This window comes from Aythya fuligula, chromosome 10 (genome assembly GCF_009819795.1).
Source record: "Aythya fuligula isolate bAytFul2 chromosome 10, bAytFul2.pri, whole genome shotgun sequence".
Classification (NCBI taxonomy): domain Eukaryota; kingdom Metazoa; phylum Chordata; class Aves; order Anseriformes; family Anatidae; genus Aythya; species Aythya fuligula.
In genome coordinates this window covers 19,767,526-19,785,522 of record NC_045568.1, presented here as the reverse complement: position 1 = coordinate 19,785,522, position 17,997 = coordinate 19,767,526, and the positions used below count along the sequence as shown (strand labels likewise).

The 17,997-nt window shown below is 41.5% G+C and overlaps 1 protein-coding gene across 5 annotated transcripts in view; it reads right to left on the bottom strand.

Moving 5' to 3' along the window:
- CNTN4 (contactin 4) overlaps positions 1 to 17,997 on the bottom strand; it is a 296,910-nt gene that overhangs the window by 190,911 nt on the left and 88,002 nt on the right. Inside the window, exon 1 of one of the 5 annotated variants that reach the window (XM_032193835.1) lies at positions 8,953 to 9,082. The exons of the other annotated variants lie outside the window; for them this stretch is intronic. The gene's annotated coding sequence lies outside the window, so the exon portion shown is untranslated. Of the gene's footprint in view, positions 1 to 8,952; positions 9,083 to 17,997 lie in introns of those variants that run through there. 5 annotated transcript variants of the gene reach the window in all.

The following is a 17,997-nucleotide window of genomic DNA, read 5'->3' as shown; positions in this document are numbered from 1 at the left end:
ACTGCTCACTGGAAAGGATAAGTCTCTTCAGGTTCATCCTAATACTGAAAAAAAAAAAAAAAAAAAAAAAAAAACAACAAAACTTGACACTGTTTTCAAAAAATTACTTTGCATTCACTTTATTCAAATAAACATCTGGATGAACGTGATCAGTGTTCATTAAAAGCTCTGAAGTGACAGGTACACAACCAGCACTCGACATTTGCACAGCTAAGCTTTCACAGCTGTAATGAATAAATGGAGCGTGTGCTCCCACATGCAGCTGACACCATCCATAACTTGTGTTTGACACTTGACTGCCCTTAGGAGGGATCTGTTTTTCAAAAATAGTTTATTTACAGAAAAAAAAAAAATCATCAGAATAACCTCCTCAGTAAGAAGGCTTTGAAATGCATTTATAAAGAAATGTCAGAAGGAAAATCCTTCTAAGTGGTAATATTTATGTGAGCTGAAACTATTGCTTAGCACACACACTGTAGTTTAATACCAGTTATTTTAAATATATGAAGATGCAAGCGTTGCTTGGGTGGGAGAGCATCATTCAGGAAACCCCTGCACACTCCTGTGCCAGCTGCTTCAAGATGTCCCCCAGCCAACAACCTTGGGGCAGGAGGTAAAACAATTTAAAAACAATTCCTGGTTGTCCCCTTTTGGGTATCATTTTTCTTGTTTCTGATATCCAAAGCATAGTGAAAAGCCAGGTAGAAAAATCCTAGCAGTTGGCAACAAGCACAGCCTAGAAAAACTAGAATATCAGCTCCAAATATCTCATCAAGTTTCATTTCAGGAAAACAGAATGAATGAAAGCAAGGGAAAACACATACCAACAGATCTCTTCTCGCTACTCCTACATGATCAACCAACTCCAACTGCCATGAAATCTAGCTACGGTTTCTAATTGCAGAAAACCAAACAGGCATGCAGAAAACAACCAATGTTTTGGATTTGTGAAGAAATCCTGAAGCAGAGGGGAAAAAAAATGTAATTTAACAGTCTTTTTTTTGCCCCAGGCATATTATTGAAAACAGTAGCATGAAGCTCCAAAGCACAGCTCTCCCCGTCTCTGCAGGGAAAGCACTAAAATGGAAAAGGGTTTATTTGCTGTTTTCAGTCCTTCTGAGGTTTATTTGTCCATTTTAGTCACAAAATCTCTTTTGAGGCACTTATCTTCACAAATTTGCCTTCCCCCTTAGCTGTGCCCAGCCGTGGGACACCCTTTCCTGTATCCGGTCTCATTACATCGATCAGCAACTGAAGACAGTAATCATTTGTGATGGACACCCCCTGGGGGCTCAGCTGGAGCCAAAGTTAGCCAAACCCTTCTGGGCTTGAATCTTGTGAAATTGGACTTCTTGGAAATTTCACCATTTTGTCGAGTTTTGGCAGCCCTGGGCAGCAAGACAGACAATTGTCTGTCCTTCCAAGCAGTGTGCTCAGGCACTCTCCCACCAAGATGCACCTCATTGGGAAGGAGACGACAAGGTCTGCCAGGGACAGAGGCTGAGTAGCATTATGTTCAGTCTCAGGCTTTTAAAGAGAAAAATAAATAAAAATCAATTTCCTTGTTTTGCATTTTATTTCTGCATTTTCTGAATATGACAAATATGGGCCAAAAAAAGAAGACAAATACTTAACTGTGAGCTAGAGTTTTTGCTCCTTTGAAAATCCTTGGAGATGGCTATTCAATGTTTTTGAGAAACTCAGAAATATTTAAAGTGGTTGGTATCTCTGCAGAAACTGAGTAAACTGAACAATTATTGCAAGCTACTGTAAAACTCAATCTAAACTGTAATCAGTTGTTACAGCCAAGAGGCACAAAGTCTTTTACTGTCTCCCCATGATCTGTATTTCGTTTTCAGCAGAATATTTATCAAGGGACCATTATAAACAAACCTCAAAGCACCAATACACTGCAATTTTTCTCTCATTTAAATAGATGTAAGCAGTTGCTCAAAATACCCACCTGTATAAACTGATTATTCCTAATTCAGACTATGTTTGGAAACTTCTTAATACTATCATAAAAGCCACCACGTTCTTGTCATTAAGCCCATTGACAAACCTGAAAAATGCATGCTGAGAGCAGAAGTGGATGGGTTCAAGCACAGGAGGCCAGGCAGGAGGACAGGGCTGCAAGGGCTAGGTGCCAGAGCTACGCCAGATAAATCTGACACCATTTCATCCTGGTTCATCTGGAATGTATTGCTACCATGCCTCAGTGGGGAACCTTCCAGGAAAGTATGAAAACTTCACACAACTCCTCAACCTCCTCACACATTTCTCAGCGGGGGTCTATGTAAAATAATTACGCATTTTGCCACACATGCAGAAAAACATTTTTTCATATCCTAGACCCACAGAGTCATGAAGCAATTGGTTGGGCAGCTGAGGCACTGCTCAGCTGATCAATACTGTGCTTTTTATATGCACAAAGATGATCCAATCCAGCCCAGATCTCAGCGAGACCCAGCTCCCCAGCATGGGTAAAGCTGAACCTCCCCATGCCTCTGCTGCTGCCGGGGACAAGAGGTGAGCTGCCTCCTGCTGCAGCCAGCCACTATAAATACCAGAAGTCAGTCTTGTAATTCTAAATCTTAATGCAAGAACACAAAAATATTTCACATCACCCAGTAAATGGTCTGAAGATTGCAGACAAAGTCAGGCTATGAATAACTGGCAAGAAAGTCTCAGATAAGCACACAAAATTAATTATGTCATACTCAGAAATAAATAAAATCTCCATCTCCAAAGCTAACACAACAGTTGGTAATAAATAACATGCAAACATTTCAATGTACTTATTTTGGTAAAATTAAAATCAATGTTCCTGTAGCAATAACTATTGAGTAATACTTACTCTGGAACAAACCGAGAAGGCTAAAATCCAGCAATTTGAGCATCCGAAAACACCACACAGTGAGAAACAGCTGGAGCTCATCTTTTATACCATTTCAAAGTCTTGAGGAAAACGACAGCCAAAAAGAAAAAACAACAACCCTACGTACACATCTTTGGGGATGTCTAAAAAAAAGGATTAGTGGGTATGAGGGCAATCAAACTCTTCAGGTTGAATTACAATTCCACTTAATAAATCAAACTTCCACTCCTGTAAAGGTTCATTTGATTCACCCATGCTATTCTAGTTCTATACTCATTTGATTAGTCACACTAAAAATAAATCCCACGCAACAGAACCGAGAAATAAATGATTGGCCTTCTAAAATAAATGCCACCATCAGCACGGAGAACAAGCCAATCCCACCAACTGCCAAACTCCCACAAACTCATGGAAAGAATGTGGAATACTCCCCATTGCCCAAGTTAGTTTTTATTAAAAAAAAAAAAAAAAAAAAAAAAAAAAGAAGTTTAAGAACTTTTTAGAGCAGCATCTGCTCCAGTGGCTCCATCCTAGCTTCAGCCTCCACCAAGCACCGGCCCTGCCATCCCCTGTGCAATCCTTTAGGGGAAGAGGTGGATGAAAGATCTTCCAAATTTGGTTTGAGAGGATAACTATGGAGAATTATCATCTTAAAACCATCAGGAAAGGATTAATTTCCTATCATTCTCTATTTTCACTGATGTGTTGAGGTTGAATGAATTCAGTATCATGCTCTCTACTCATGCAAGGCAATTTGAAGAGAAACCTGGTTTGCATTCTGGTGCAGCTGTTACCATCATCTGGAGAATGGATAGCAACTGCTGGGCATGCTCCCCTTGCTGCCCAAAGTCTGCCATTACTTCAATTTAATTAGGGACCTCTGCGTTCCTGGGGTAATTTTTCCTTACAAGAGATGTCGGCTCCTCACTCTTATTTTTCTCACCACAACATCCATGGGTGACAACATGACTTTATAGCAAAAAGGCCAGGAAAAATAGCAACCTCATTTCTTTTTGAAAAATAAAGATAAATCTCTGTTCTGACAATGGTCGGCACCCCTCTGAAAGCCGAGCACAGCCTTTGCCTTGAATAGTGGTAGCTCCCTACTTTGTTTTGACCTTTTCATTATTATGCAGCTTGATTAGCTATCTGAGATGACTGCTTGCAGAAGAGAGTGAAATCAGCTACTTAAAGATAAAAGATGAAAATGATCAAAGTAACGTTTCATGCTCTCAGAATGCTTTTTAGAAAAAGGAGCCACCGCGGCCCCCCACCAGCAAGGGGTGAGCAGCGCTGCCAGCACTGCCAAGATCCCCCCAAGCCTTCCAGGGGCACACAACAAACTCACTGTGCTAGAAAAAAGACCTCCCCAAGCTCCAAGCCTGCCACAAGTGTACCATTTCCTAGAACAACTGCATACACACACACACACATGTAGATGAGTATAGATGAACTTTATCAATATATTCATCTATTCACCCACCCACCCTGAACTACTACAGATGTGAAATGGGACATGCTGTCCAAGCCTGCCAGCAGAACCAGCACAGACATCTTCCGAGAAGCAACCATGGGGTCATGGCAGCCTCTCAAAGAAAAGAGACAACAGCCTGCTGCAGGGCAGTCAAATGCAAAGTCTCTTGTTAAAAAACAGATGTGCATTTGCTCGCCGTTAGCCTTACTGCAAGTCTGACACCAAAGCATTAAAGAGCAAAATGTGTGCTCCAGATCCAGGTGAAAACTGCCTTGTCCAACAGCAGGTTCATTCGTAATTTAAACAGAAAGAACATTTGCTTATGTATTAACTAAGCAGCAAGTAAATGAATAAAATTCAGTAACAAAATGCAACATCTTTAAATCATTATGGAATTTGTACTTGACTTGGGAATCCCTAATGTAGCAAGAGCAACGTTGCAGCAGGCAGCATCCCAACACGAGCATGATGGAATGACACCATACAGGGCTCTATCACTCATGTTTCAACTCCAAAACAACTGCATTATTAGGCTTGATTAGCTGGTGCTGGTGATTAGAGAATATTTCGCAAAGACCACTTGAACCTGGAGACCCAGAGAGCAAAGCAGCAAAGAAAACAGAGGAGGGAACATGCCAGAGCAAGGACAGGGACAAGCGGCATGGCTCTGCACAGCTACCTTTTTTTTTTTTTTTGCATTCAGATTTTATTACTCCAAGCCACAGACCCAGATATGTGCACTGAAAACTCCCTGCATCTATTATCTCTATTTATTACATGAAACCACATTGATGCTTTACCAGTCCCTTTCACTGTGCTTCCATTAGCAAAATATTGGCCCGACTTCCTCTCCCACTCCCCCAATGACAATTATAAAATATAACCCCTAACTACTCCTGTTTTTTAAAAGTACATTTTCCTAATATTTAATTTATAAATCATTTCCCACATGTATTAGTAATAAATGTTTAAAGGCGGCAGACAGGAATACAACAGGAAAGCATAATGCTTGCTGTTTACTAGGAGGCCTCATTAAAAAGGCATCAAGAGCAAGGAAAATAAAAACAACCTTGTGAACCTTTGTAATTGGTCTCAGGAGAAGCGTAACAGTAAGGACATCAATGCAGAAACGTCCCGGCCCCTCCCAGGGTCAGAGACCAGGGGAAACAAGAAAGGATTTTGCTATACCTTTTGCACTCTGCAGTTCTTACAGCACCCTATACATGGGATGTGTCCTATATATCTAAAACAAACTTTTAATATTTTCTTATACCTGTAATGTCTCCACAGAGCAGGTATTCAATGCTGTGATATGCAAAATCATTCTTAAATCATTCCTTTCTGCCCAGTGAATGATTTTATGGGCAGAGAAGCTACCTGCTATTTTTAACTATTTTGACTTTTTTCAAAGTTCTGCTGTAGTTTCTGTGGTTCTCTCCACTATGCTGCTTGGTGCAGCCTGTTGTGCACAGTTTACTAAGTCTCCTATCCCCATTTGGTCTCCATTTTAATTATTAAAATGGATGCGTTTGTGATTTTAACTTGCTGTTTGTAGAACACAAGGGGCAAATAATTTGAAACACAGTTTCAGCAAAAGAAAGGGTTAATCCACCTCTGAAATGAGCTGCTAATTCAACCAGCCTATCCCCCTGCCAGCCAGCTTCCAGTTAAACACAGATGTCACTTGCAAGGCTTAATTTTTAAACCAAACACAGCATACCATTTATTACCGAGCAGACTTCAAAATTCATATTTAAACCCAACAGGTCCCAGAGGCTCCTTTCAGATACTTCTGGGCTTCCCAGAAGACTCATGAAAGTTGATTAAACTAAAAATTGCATTTCATTTTCCTGTTTTGTTTGCATTTAAATTGAGAAACTTGCAGCTGGATAATAGCCATATATTTTCTCATGTACTTCCACTCCAGCAATAAGCATTTTGTCATGTTTTCTGTCACCTAAGTATATACTTGTTACTGCCTCTCCGAATACAACTGGTTCTTTGTGCCAAACTGCACCGCAGAAACCCGAGTAAGGCATTCCTAATAGGTTTAATTTGTGAGATTCAAAAGCCATCAAAGCATGATTATTTGTCACGTCTTCATTTGGAGATGCAGTTCAACGCATGATAATTTCAGCGCATGATAATTTCACTGTGTGATAAGTTCCCTTGAACAAACTAATTCTATTCCAGCCCTCCAAACTTACAGGTCCCTGCGTGCAGTCTAGACAGATTTCTCCTCCCCAAATGCAGCTGCAAAAATGGGATGTGGGCCCCAGCCAGGGTGAGCCATAGATGGACAGACAGATAGACAGACAGGCGGGCGGTCACCCCATGGAGCTGTGTGTGGCAGCAGCGGGAGCAGCAGCGCTGGGCTCCCAGCACAGATCGGGGTCTTCCAGCAGTGCCACTGGGAGCTTCTACAAAAAGCCATGTTCCCATCCCTTCCTTTGGCCATTTTAAAACCCCTCCCGAGACTGACCTGTGTGTGTGTCGCCTTCTGCAAGCCAAGCCTGGGAACCTCCTTCAGGGGAGCAATGTCCCCAGCCTGTACTCGACCGCAGCACACCCAATTAAAGCATTTGGTGCTGTTAGTTCTGCCCCATGTTGCACTCAAAGAGCTTCTCTGCCCCTGTGCTCAGGGCCATACACCACGTCTGCTGCTCACAGCACTTTTTCCAGCAAGATGTGGCCAGCAATTTGAAGGCAGCAACAAAGGTGAATTTCCAGGACCCTCAAAAAAACTCTTAGGGTATATCCGAAGGCATCACTACCAGCACTGCAGCCCCAGCCCAGCGAGGCTGGGTACCAGCAGCAGGCTGAGAGCTCCCAGCCCATGATGGAGGCACTGCGGGGACTTTGCTTTGAAAGCCACCAAGGCAGCTCTGCTGGCTCAGACACAGCCCCAGTGCTGGGTCAGCAGCACGCGTGTGGCAGGCTGGATATCAGGCTAGCTATTACCACTGCTCTTGCAGCTCTCAAGGGGATTCATTTTGGGTGTAATACACAACCGAGGTGGGAGATGGCTGCTCCCCACCCAGCCTTGGCCCTTCAATGCCATGCATGGCACAGCCCTGTTGATGCAGCCAGGGGTGGGTCACGGCTCTTCCCAGGAGAAAAAAAATCACCCCCCTAAAAACACTGATGAGAAAAAGCCATCCCAATTTGATTTCACCTATTTAAAAGCCTGTAAACTTTAGTGTTATTTATAGGCAGATTGGTCTGCTGCAAGCTGATGCTCTGCAGAAGGCTCACCAGCACGTACCTTGGTGTGCTCCCTCGGAGCAGCCTTAAATTGCCTTCATGACCTCTCAGCACCGTTCTGGTCAGTTCTGCTGCGACCCTTCTGCATGCACCAGAGCCTTCATGGGGAGGGAATATCCTTGGCACTACTTGCCCAACTCCATCATTGCCAATTTCCCAGAACGCCGAAGATGAGCTCCCCCCATGCCCTGTCCTCATGGGTCTCCTCATGCTCCACCACCAGTGAATGGTGATCAGCCCAGCACAAAACTGGACTCCAAAACATAGCCAGGAAGGGTGAAGGATGCCAAACTGCTTTCAGTGACTGCCAGGCAGGAGTGGAGCATGCCCCCAGACCAAGAAGTTAACTCTGTTGGTACAGGAGGTGCTCAGCTTAACAGAATCGTGTAAGTGACGGTTATTAATTCCCCATAGGAAAAGAACATTTTGCAAAGATATAGTCCCTAGAAGTCAGGAAAAGAGCAAGAAAATTAAAGAAACTTTAATTCACAGCATCACCTACCAAATTCTCCTGTCATACATAACCATGGAAGCAAGAATGGGGGTAGGAGCTCGCACCCTCCCTGGAATTGTGCAGCCTGGCTCATCAGAGCTGCCCGCTGCTCGGTGCTAACACTGCCCACAGCACCCGACAGCAGCAGAACTGCTGCTGTAAATCAGAGGCAAGTGGCAGCAGCGAGATTGTTTCAGTCCCGCGGAACCATCTCAGGTAAAATCCACATTAGAATTTCATTACTGTTTCTCCCTGAAATATTGCTTTACATAAATTCTGTAATATAATGCTTATTAAAAACTCAGTGCAAAAAGGGACCTAATCAGTTTCTTATTACCCTCGCCCAATTTGTTTATAAATTAAAATGTATTTAAAAAAATAGATTATGATATATTGCAGGAGAGACTTATTAAAATAACTTTTGATATGGAAAACAGCATTGCAAAAATACTAAAAATGTTAAAATTAGATTTCCAAATTGGAAAAGTGCTGAAGTATTTCAATTTTCCATTACATCCACTTAAATTTTGCAAGATGTGATTCAATAAATCACTGCTTCACCCAACTCTGAAACAGCCAAAGGCAGACTATAGCTGGGAAGGACAGAGTTTTGGTATAGTCCTTAAGATTTTTTTCAAACACAGAATTCATTCAAACAACATAATTTTTTTCCCCCCTTATAATTATTATTTCTCCTTGCCAGCCCCCTACAGAGCACAATACACTCACTGAGCATCCCCCAGACCCGCTACTGGCACAGCTCCTATGAAATTAACACCAGACTTGCATGGCACAGTATTAAAATAGAGCACTACGTTAGTCAGAAAGGAAAATTTTACTTACAATTCCGGACTTCTTTGTATTTGGTAAATGCTACCTTTCATTCATTTTAGCTTAATTTCAAGCCTCCACAGACTTCTCTTCTCCTAAGCACCCCCAGCAGCTAAAGCCTTTACTTTCCAAGCGTGCCCAGAGCCGCTGGTCTCCCTCACAGTGACGCTTTGCAAATGGAGCAGCTTCAGCATTTCCCCAAGTCCAAGCCCCTGAGAAATCCATGGGTATTCATTTCTTTGAAATTATTTCAGAAGAGAAAAAAAAAAAAAAAGCACTTCCTTACTTTGTGTTACATTTCAGAAAGTTTAAATGGTCTAATATCCTATTCCTTTTCAACATACCACAAAGTGCTAAATGGTAAGAATTACATTACTGCCACGGCTTAGATCCTGGCTGATAAGGTGAGCCTCTTACATTTATACTGACTTCTGAAAAAGCTGTTGCTATACTGGTCCAATAATTAATAATTCATGGAGCCAAATTACAACTCTAGAAGGATACAGACATTTTTACTAGTTCTTTCATATTCCTCTGATTTATGTATGACTAGACAGGAGACTGAGCAAAGGAAAAAAAAATTAAAACTTAACACTTCAGGTCTGAAATTAAATCACTGTTCTGTCCTCACAAAGGATGGATGGAGCAGGATGTAACAAAACTTCTTTTGAGATGAGCACATGTACAAAAATTCTGAACATCGGTTAATTTCATTACATAAAAATAACTTTCGCAGAACTGAAATTGTAGAAACTTGGAAATATTTATCACTAAAGGGTCTTTTAGTATCATGGAAGTGTGGCACAACATGTTGATATTTGGAACACCTCCACATTCCTCCTCCTTTCAAGTTGTCCTTGATGAACTGACTATTTTTTCTGCCCATTGTATCTACCCTCTCCTTGTTAAAGATGCATTTTTATTGATCCATGTATAGAACAAGATTCCCCCTAAAGACAAGGATCGGTAATTTATTTTATTTCTTCCAGAAAAAGAGATGATTCATAAAATGAGCTCTGTCAATGTACCAAGTGCATTTTAGCTGACATTTTCAGAAGTTCCTAAATCCTATCTTCTAAAGGCTACGGGCACAGATTTTGATGCTAAAAAAAGTCACCTAAAGATGCAGGCATGTACTGGGGCTTTCGGAATTTCTTAGTCCAGTGTGATTTTTTACTGCCCTTTTCCCAACATTTCAGCCTGAGACCCTGGCACTGAGAAAATGAAATCCTGGAACTCGGGAGGTGATGGAGCATTTTTAGTGCACCAGGCTTGGGTCTAAAGCACCCCAAGCAGCTTTGAATATTTATGGTGGTCTTGTTGCAATCAGTACCTGTACGTTGCAAAACTGGGAAATCTGAACTTTTTCACAGCTATTTTTAAGTATAGGTTATTAGTAATATGGTTTATTAGTAATATTTAAAAGATGAAGTATTGTCATTTTATGGTTTCAGAGAATACCACCCATAAGCAGGTACTGCAAACTCTGGAACACCCACATCTGTTAAAAACACTGTCCCGAATGCCGATACCCCTCTGTCTCACTGTTTTATCCTTCGTGGCACAGTAAGCCAGAGCTGGCTATTTGCTATTCCCCCAGCAGACACATGCCACACCACCCGCTGCTGTTAGGGTACACCAGCTGAAACGGGACTCCTCCAGAGCTAAGTCTGCCTTCTCAGCTGGGGTTGGGCAACTGAAAGCCTGCAAGAAGCACCCATTTTTAATACATAGTTAAAGCCAGAAAACAGCCATTTAACTTTCTGATCAGCACATTTTAATGCTACAAAATCTGCTTGAACAATCAGATTTTCAATGGAAACCGTGCTTCCTGGGAAGCCATCTTTTATATGAGATGCATTTGAAGTGCAGAATTTGGCAGTGCTGTGGGAAATCATCTAGTGTCTAAAAGATGTCTCATTGTTTGTACTCATACAGGCTGCCGATTCCCTGGCTATTCACTCAGCCTTCGTTTTGCATATCGCAAATACAAATCTCAGAAAACCTAATTAATGCCGCTAGACTGTTTCATGTGTTTAAGAAGAAAATAAAATTAAATCGGTGCCAAGAAGAAAGGAACTTCTCTCTTTGGTTTTGGGGAAACTGCATAAGGGTAAAATTTTCATAGCTGTTAAAATAATTAGGTCTCAAATTGAGTTTAGCTTCCTAAGTTACTTTGAAAACTTAATTCTGTATCATATACAATCTAACAATTTTACATTACCCACTATCTATTTAGATCTTTGTGATTCTACATCTAATTATACAAAGTTATTTAAGCAGAAAATATTTAATTTTGGAGTCCCTGTGTTTATCTTTGTTGTACCTACATATTTACATCCATAAATATATTTTAAAGCAAAAAAAAAAAACAAAAAAAAAAAACCAAAACCTAGAAGGTATTGCAACAAATTATTCAAGACAAATCCTTCACAAGCCTTTCAGAAAACAGATATACACCAGTACCTTAAAGAGGCAATTGCTAGATATTAACTATAATATTAACAGTAATTTACCTGATTTTACTCTAAAGATGAGAGCATGAGAACTTTATCATGAGTGGTTGTGTCCTTTCTGAGGCTGACCAGAGCAGTGCTTCTTCAAGTGACCCCCTCCTCTGTTTATACCATGCCTGGTTTGCATACCTCACACCTCTATAATCGACATTTTACAGAATCACAGAATTTCTAGGTTGGAAGAGACCTCAAGATCACATATCACATAAAGGCCCAGTAAATTTAAAACCTGCTCCTAGACCCTTTAATATTTTTCATTTGTCCTCAATATTTTATTTATTTTTTTTCCCCACCACGGATTGTTAAAATGCAACACGTCCAGACAAGATATAGAATCCTTGGAGATGCTCAAAACCTAGATCAAAAAGCCCCTGAGAACCTGGACCATCTTGGAAGAGGAGGCTGGTGATCTCCAGATTCCTTCCAACCTTTATTACTTATGTTAACAGCAAAACAGACACACAAGCTCCCACAGCATCAGAGACTAGAACCAGGAATGATCAGAAGTGGCTGCACACAGGCACACTTCCATGTTTAAAGAAAACAGACATTCTTTGCTGAGCAGTTCATTCAAAGAAGTTGAGTTGTCTGTTAAAGCTATTGGTTTGACATAGAATAACTTGATTTGTTAATAAGAACTATCTTCTACTGGACTAAAAGAATGTCAACAATTTCGATTGGAAATATAACAGAAGTCAACGTTCAGGTCATGGAAATATTCAGCATCCCGGGGGCACTTCCCCAAACTTGAACCAGGCTTTGATATTTAATCCTGGCCCTGCAGTAGGCACGGACCTGGCTGGTCTGATTGTGCTGGAGAGTGACCACGGGGAGGTAGTGGGTTAGTGGGAACTGACCGCAATTCGGTTTTAAAACCAGTTCTGTCTCCATCATTTCCTGAGGAATCTGAAACCTTGCGTTCATCTTCTGGAAAGGCTGAAAGTGCAATGTAATTGTTGAGCCATTGTGACTAATAGAGAAAATGGCAGGAGATACCTCAGGAGAAGAATTGCATCTTTTTGTAAAGCAGAAACATTACAGAAAACCTCTTATGAAAAACAGTGACCTTATCCTCGAAGCATCTAATTCAAGGTGAATTTAGATGTGTAAGTTTATCAAAGGCTTTTTCACTAACAAGTTTGTTTATGCCTTGTTTTTTTCCTAGAGATTTAACAGCATTCCTTCCTCAACACAAGCCGTATCTAGCTTGTACAGAGGGCAGTGTAGCTCCTCACTTCACACACACCAGTAATTAGAAGCTTTGCAACTGTACTTAGCTCCACTTAGGCTGATGAAAGATGCAGATGTTTGCTTTAAGTTCTGATAAGCATTCAATTTGATCAGCCTGCACAAACAGCCAGCAACTCATACTGTGCAAAATTTCTTAACCCACTAGTCACATAAAAGCGCACTCTCCCAGCAGTTAGACTTCTAAAGCCTGACATTTCTAACCCAAACATGAGATCGTACACCATAAGCATTTCAATAACTGAGGACACATTTGCCAAAGCCATTTGGGACCCTGGTGAGCTCCAGCAATCACTGGAGCAGCCCAGCAGGACCTGGTGACAGCACCCTACCTCCTGCAACAGCAGCTCCATTCTTATCTACTTAAATTTACTCCTAAATCCTAAAGTCAGCAGTAGAAATGCGTTAGGATGTTCTTCATGCTGAGATCCTAAATATACATCTACCATGTATGTAAGCTTATCACCTGAACAAGCTAGTTGGCTTGAAGTTACCACCATCAGTCACACCGCTGTTACAAGGGAGCAGGAGGCGCTGGTAGGCACTTCTGCAGCTAGACCTTGGTCATTTTTGAAAATGTTATGACATTTCTTTGTATTATAATAAGAATTATTTAAGCTTCCTTACATTAACAAAAATCCTACACTAATAGAATTTTCTTTTCTATTAGCTAAATCAATCAGTGCAGTAAACAAAAGCAAAGGTATAAATTTTCAGTTAGAAAGTGAAGTAAAGTCGAAGTGGAGAACAGAAGATAATTGCAGATTTACATTTTAAAACACAGCTAGCATTCTCAAACCCAATTAAAGCTGGTTTTGTCTCTCCTCCATCTTAACCACTGCTGTAGCTTTCCAGCTCTGTGACCATCATTGTGCAGAGCACGTTGGAGAACACAGAAGGAAACCTGCACAGCTCATAAAGCTCCACACACCGCTCAAACTCATGCAATGCCCAGCAGGAATAAATGACTTCCCTCTCTGGTAGCCTCACAAATACCAGCATCGCAGCAGGCACAGCTCCACCTGTAAGCTGCAGGTGAGGTCCCAATTCTGTACTCCTACCACCAGCAAAATCATTTGCTGTGAAAGCCGAAGGACCACATCCATCCAGGACATGGGAGCACGTACAGAGCCACAGGAAAGTGAGCGTGTTGTCCTGTAAATACGTTTTAAATTAGTTAAATGCATTCATTTGTTGGAAGTACCAATGGATGCTTGAAGCACATGAGCATTCATTCATAACTTTCCACCAACATTCAAGTTCAATTTGAGAGTCAAATCAAGGATGAAAATCTCAAGCTTAAAAAAAATGTACCTATTCCTTGACTAAGGACGTGTGAGGGGCACACCTGCTAGCCTCCAGGACTCGCAGTGTGGGCAACGCTGTCCGACTGCCGGTCCCTGGCAAAGAGCCACGTCTGGCTCGAAGCAAGGACTGAAAGTTTCCTCCCTTGGATGAATCTAATCTATTTATAATCTACAACGTTTCCTCTAAACAGCACTCCACCTCTTACCTTGTATCATTTTCCACATAAATGCCATGCCACAGAGCTAAAATGTATGTCCAAATAGAAAAGTGGATTTTTAAGTGAAATGTTTCAGAGACTGACCTTATTATAATCTAATCTCCAGTCATTATGACCAGAACGACTCAAAAGCAATTCCTCTCATCTTCTCCACTGCAGGGTTTTGGAAGCCAGGACCCCTGCTACAAGAAAGCAATTCCTTGCTTACTGCACATCTTTTGATTAGAAAACTGAAATACTGACAAAATTTATTATGCATTTCTGGACTCTTCTTTCCAGGAGTGAAGGATTTCAACCCATGTTCTTGTGAAATTTATTTTGGTAATTACCATCTTTTGTATATTCTTTGTATATGAAGAATTTGTCTGGACCTATTAAGCCGGCCTCCTTTTCCTTTGCTCACCACAATGTCACACCCTGCCCTGTGCACCAGATCTTCCCTTCCCTGCAAGGGAGAGGGGAACTGGTGCCTCAGGCACAGGTTTTGAGGGACGAGGCATAGCAGGAGTCTGTCTGAAATGGGATAAACCTTTTTTTAGCATCCCTTGGAAAAAAAAAAAAAAAGTGCTGTGGATGCAAACATAAACATCCATGCAATTTGCACTTGCACCTTGCTGGGATGCCACCAGGGTGGCAGGGACATGGACATTGGTTTCTTTGCATGTGCCTTCACCAGATGTCTAGAACAGAAACAAACCAGCAAACAGTTCAGCAGCTACAAAGCTTTTAAATACCTAATTTACTCTTGCAGTACAAGTCCTTATTTTCACGTGCTTTTCACTGTCATCTGTTTGAACTGCACAGGCAGCTGGCTTTTGGGGCTGAACTCTGTGCTGTGGGTGGCACCAAAACCTCCCCATGCCTGGGGATTGCCTGGCCCTGGCACTGCAGGAACCACAGAGAATGCTCGGTGACTGAGAGCTCAGAACAGAAAGGAGGGAGTCCAGCTGTGAGCGGGTCTCCTCGAGGTTACCACACTAACAAAATGGGGACATGTTAAAGAAGAGGTCTTGTGAACTGCTGCTATTTACTCATAAGACTATATCTCCCCCCACAAAAATACTATCTTCCTCCACAAAAAAAAAAATAATAAAATGTTTTTGGTGCAATTTATGTGCACTCTAAGCAGAACCTTAATGCTGCTTTCTCTTAAAAGCAGTTGGATGAGGCACCTACATGAGCAGCAAGGATGCCTGTCTGACCTCCCCCTGGACACGCCACCCAGCTGAGGCCAAAACTGTGCAGCTAAAGGCATCAGATGGGCCAGCTTGACATGCAACACAGGCTAACCTGAGACAGAGCACAGCCAGGACGAGCAGGCACTGCTGAGCATCCTACTGAAGCCATCTGCATTAAGGCACAAGCGGGTATTTATGTCCCTGATGCTCAGATAGCGAGGTGCACCATCCATTTGGTGCCTATCAGATGGCAGAGCTATCAGGGCGAAATCTTTATCTGCTTCATGTCACACCGCTGGATAGAGTGTTTGGAATTCAAGCCTTCCGGCAGCCCTTTTTCTATTTCAGGACACGGCAATGCCCCGGTGAGGCGCAGAAGGCAGGCAGAGGGAAAGGCAGCAACTCAGCAGCCGTGTAGGACAGCAGCAGTGATATCTGCCCCAATGCCTTCCCCCGTGAAAGGCAGCAATGCCTAGACCAGCACAACCTTGCTGCACCAAGAAAAAGGCCCAAGGGTTGTTTTTTCCATCAACACTAAGTATTTTCAGTATTTACAGCACCATGTCTCTGTATCTATTTCTGCTCACACCTGTGATAATTACACCTGACTGATACAGTAATTATTTTTTACGATGCTGCTAAAACGCCACATTTTACTGTGCATAAGAACATCTTCACTTTCTTGTGATTGACAGAAGTACACACTCCTAGAAAAACATCTCTACACTGGTCTGACTCAACCAGGTTCCAAAGCAGTCCTGAATCTTTCAAATCTTTTGGTCAGATGCCAACAAGGCACAGAAGAAGGCATAGAGCCGTGCTGACAGGTGGGGGGGACTGTGAAAGAAGATGTAGGTAGAAAGAAGTAGGTAGAAGTTTCTGCTTTATTCCAAAATTCAAGAGTATCTTTTCCTTGATATGCATCATTTGTTTTCATCTCTGCTACTGACGTGGGTGCTTCTTCAGTACCATTCTTACTGTAGGTCATATTCTCATTACATTTAGAGATGTTCTCTAAAAGACACACAAGCTTATTGCTGCAAGTTGGCTAAATGTTTGGGGATTGATGCTGTGTGACCCCCAAACAGGCCAGCAGAGAAGACTGGCAGCAACCTGCATGAGAAAATCTGACTACATAGGACAAACTGCACCCAGGTCATGCACAGCTACCAGCCAGATGAACATCTGGAGCAAACCCAACGTACTGAATATTTTCAAGAAACCCAGGGTCAGGAAAGATTTTTCTTCTACTTTGCAGTGGGCCATCTCACTTTATGATTTTAGAGGCAGAAAGAAACTAAGAAAAACTTATGACTAATATTCTTATGGATATGCATAAATGGATTTTAATGTTATAGCCTTTAAGGCAATGCATCATGAAATTTACTCTTTTCAAAGTGAATTTAAATGCATCTTGAAATTAGAGAAAAAAGGCTTTTGTTCCCATAAGATGGCAATCAGGAAATTTTATTTCCAACATAAAAGATTCCTTCTGTAAAACTTTGATTAATTATTTTGCATCAGGAAGAATGAATCTTGTTTTAATTGTAGCAAAAATTTTCATTATTGATTAAAATGTCATTTTAAGTAAGACATTACAGAACCAAAAGATCATTTCTGCTCTTTCCAAAATAAGCATACAAAACTAAATTTTAAACTAAGTAAAATGCCATATATCGCATTGGAATGAATTTCCAATAATAGTAACTATTTTATATCGGTACAAACAAACTTTATCTTAATTAGATTGACCTTTAAAAAGCTTCTCAGGCATTTGAGAAATGTAAATACTTAACGGTGTGATTCATTCACATTCCTGTTTGCTCAGACAAAACTGAGAGCTTTAAACCATGGAGCCTAAGCTAGTTCCTGCGATTTGGACAATCGTGCCTGTGAATGGGTTTGGTCCCATCTGACTGCACAACACTTCATGTCCATTTGCCTCAGACCATGAATGCTCTTCAGAAGATTTCTAGTGCTTACCATGAGCATACCAACTATGGTGTGTCTCTTCCCACTCAGATTTCTGTATTCTGCCCAGATTCTCTCTCATTTGGGTGCTGACCAGGGAACAATCCCACAGGGACGACCCCGCACATCCACACATGGAACCTACAGGTTCTGTCTCAAAAGAGCAATTTGCTTTTATTGATGCTGAGCTTATGTCTGCTAGAATGTTTGTTATCAGGGAATTTATTTCACTCATTTACGAGGCTGTTTCACAGGATGTGGGCCTCACATCAGAGGGTAAGAGAATTCATGTCTTGATGCTCAGCCATGTCATCTCCTTCCATCTCTTCTTCTGTGTTACCACTGCACAAAACTTGAGACCAGCAGAACAACTAACAGATTTCTTAGCAAGTGAGTATGTATAGGTGTAGAATTTGGCCTAACAACAAATATAATTTTAAAAAAAGACTTTGTCTGAAATGAAAAAGATGGATGTATATACACCAAGGTCTTGGAAAATGAGGGTCAAATCCTTGGATCCAGTGCTTCTGCACACCGTTATAAAACCAAGACAACCCTGCCCAGCCTGCCTGCTCTGTGTAGGTGTGTACCATCTTCCCTTCAAAGGTAATTTGTATCC